Source organism: Vulpes lagopus, chromosome 1, assembly GCF_018345385.1.
Source record: "Vulpes lagopus strain Blue_001 chromosome 1, ASM1834538v1, whole genome shotgun sequence".
NCBI lineage: Eukaryota > Metazoa > Chordata > Mammalia > Carnivora > Canidae > Vulpes > Vulpes lagopus.
Genome location: NC_054824.1, coordinates 28,112,939 through 28,114,599, shown reverse-complemented (window position 1 = coordinate 28,114,599; position 1,661 = coordinate 28,112,939). Strand labels below are relative to the sequence as shown.

Below are 1,661 nucleotides of genomic sequence, written 5' to 3'. Positions count from 1 at the left end.
TATAAATATACCTAATTATTTTATTCAGTTACAATTAATATTCAGTATTATATTACTTTCAGGTATGCAGTATAATGATTCAACAACTCTATACATTTCTCAGTGTTCATCAAGTGTCTAGTTGCTTTTTAGAATAAGTTTCAGCATGTTAGGCATACATATTTATGCATAAGAAATTGATATGCTAATCCAAAACAATCAATTTCTCAAGGTTTATTACTTGAAAATATTTTTACGATCTAGCTTTAGTGATCATGCACCTTAAAAGTAATAAAATATCATTTTAAAAAATTTAACAACAGCTTTGCGCAGTGGCAGTATCGTAGCCAATGAGGTTTATCCGAGGCGCGATTATTGCTAATTAAAAAATTTAACAAACACATAAGCATTAATATAATTTTAAAGTAATTATATTAATTTAACATAAAACCATTTCACCACCAACTATGTGTCAAGTTCTTTCCAAATATTACTTCATTTAACCTAACAATATCCTTGCCAGTATGTATTATTATCCCAGGGGTAACAGAGGTCAAGCAAATTGCCTTGGGTCACTCAGATCACATTTGAACTAGGATCAGAGATCAGGTCTATTATAAAATCCATGTTCTCAGAAAAAAAAAAAAATCCATGTTCTCTATGTGATGTTCCATTTAGAAAATGTTTGATTCAAAATACAATGTCCTCCAAATATATATTTGGCCAGCTTGTCACTCACTTTATTTAATATATTTGACTGATTAAATCCTGGCTATTTAAACAATTTTCCTCTATAGAACACACTCAAAGAATGGACAATACATGCCCATAGGCTAGATCTCAAAAATACTATACTGAGCAGAAAGAAACAGCACAGAAAATGGAAGAGAGGATTTCATTTATCTGAAGTTCTAGACTAGACAAAACCAATCCATAGTGATTTAAATTATATCAGACTTTGCTGAGGGCAATACAGTGGGGAGATAGGGTGGGAAATGGATGATTGCAAAGGGGTAGGAGAGAACTTTCTGGGATGAAAGAAATGTTCTAAACCTTAAATAGGTTGTCATAACATATACATATACATTTTTCAAAAACTCACGAAACAATGTATCAATACAGGAAAATTTTCAAATGAAACAGAAAAGAAGGTTTGATATGTACAAAAAAATTAGAGAAATTCCTAATATAGCAAACATAATAAATGTTAATGGACAATATCAGTCCCCCAAATGCTGTGTCACCTTAATAAAAAAAAGTAGAATTTGGGATTCCTGGGTGGCTCAGTGGTTTAGCGCCTGCCTTCAGCGCAGGGTGTGATCCTGGAGGGTCCTGGGATCGAGTCCCACCTCAGGCTCCCTGCATGGAGCCTACTTCTTCCTCTGCCTATGCCTCTGCCTCTCTCTTTCTGTGTCTTTCATGAATAAATAAATAGAAATCTTTAAAATAAAAAAGTAGAATTTAAGACAGTAAACATCATAAAGTCTAAGGAAGGATATTATATATTGTGTAGAAAAATTGGCAATATAAAATATAGTTATAAAATATAGTACGTATGTATGTATTTAAGAGACAGAACTGTGGGGATCCCTGGGTGGCGCAGTGGTTTGGCGCTTGCCTTTGGCCCAGGGCGCGATCCTGGAGACCCGGGATCGAATCCCACGTCAGGCTCCCGGTGCATG

At 34.4% G+C, this 1,661-nt stretch overlaps 1 pseudogene; it reads left to right on the top strand.

Annotated features, from left to right (window-relative positions):
* Positions 1 to 300: 300 nt before the first annotated feature.
* LOC121475492 lies at positions 301 to 418 on the top strand (annotated as a pseudogene).
* Positions 419 to 1,661: the final 1,243 nt, after the last annotated feature.